Below are 1,357 nucleotides of genomic sequence, written 5' to 3' on the forward strand. Positions count from 1 at the left end.
TTCCACTATTATTGTATGCTGTCAATTTCTCCCTTTATATCAGTTAATACTTCCTTGATATTTTTGGGTGCCCCGATGTTGAATGTGTAAATATTTGTGAATGTTACATTTTCTTTTTGGCTTGACTGCTTTATCATTGTGTTCTTCTTTGTCTTTTGTTACAGCCTGTGTTTTAAAGTCTATTTGGTGTCATATGAGTATTGCTACTCCATCTGTATTTTCATATTGTTGCATGAATTGTCTTTTCCATCCCTTCATTTATAGTCTTGTGTATGTTTTGATCAAAAGTAAGATTTTTATGGGTAATACAAAAATGGGTCCTCTTTCCCCCATTCATTCACCACCCCTGTGCCTTTGACTGCAGCATTTAGTCCAGCTGCATTTAAGGTGATTATGATGGTTATGTATTTGTTGCCATTTTGTGTATTGTTTTTTGGTTGTTTTTGTAGTTGTTCCTTTCTTCTACTCTTAGTCTCTACCATTTTGGTTTAAGTTTTTTCAGTGTTATGTTTTTGTTCTTTTCTCTTTATATTTTTTGTTTATCTATTGTATGTTTTTCATTTATGGTTATTAGCATGAGGTTCGAAAATGTATATATATATATATATATATAAAGTGGATAGGCATTTAGTTCTGGCACATTCTAGAAGCACTCCATGTCCCCCCTCCATGTTTTATATTTTGATGTCACAGTTCAGATATTTTTGTTTTTTGTATCCCCTACCTACTTACTTTAATTATAGTTGATTTTGTTATTTTTGTTTTTTTTAACCTTCACACTAGCACTTCTAGTGTGGATTCACTGCCTTCACTTTATTGGCCATTGTCTGTGAGTTTTTCTTTCATATATATTCTTTATGATTATAGTCTTTTCTTTTCCACTTCACAAATACCTTTACCACTTCTTGTGAGGCCAGTTTCATGGTGCTGAACTTTTTTAGTTTTTGCTTGTCTGTGAAACTCTTCACCTCTCCCTCAATTCCAAGTGATAACCTGCTGGTAGAATATTCTGTATTCTAGGTGGTCTGTTTTGTTTTGTTTTCCCTTCAGCACTTGAAATACATCCTGCCACTGCCTTCTCCCTGCAGAATTTCTGTTGAAAAATCAGCTGACAGCCTTGTGGGGTTCCCCATTTATGTGACTTGTTTTTTCTCTTGCTGCCTTTAGTATCACTTCTTGTCTTTATCTTTTGCCATTTTTATCATAAAATGACCTGGTGTGACTATCTTTGGGTTCCTCTTGTTTGGGACTGTCTGTGTTTTCTGGACCTGGATGTCTCTTTCCTTTCTGAAGTTAGGGAAGTTTCAGCCATTCCTTCTCAAGTACACTTCCTGCCTCTTTCTCTTGCTTCTCCTTC

The sequence above is a fragment of the Phyllostomus discolor genome, chromosome 6 (genome assembly GCF_004126475.2).
Source record: "Phyllostomus discolor isolate MPI-MPIP mPhyDis1 chromosome 6, mPhyDis1.pri.v3, whole genome shotgun sequence".
In the NCBI taxonomy this organism is placed as follows: domain Eukaryota; kingdom Metazoa; phylum Chordata; class Mammalia; order Chiroptera; family Phyllostomidae; genus Phyllostomus; species Phyllostomus discolor.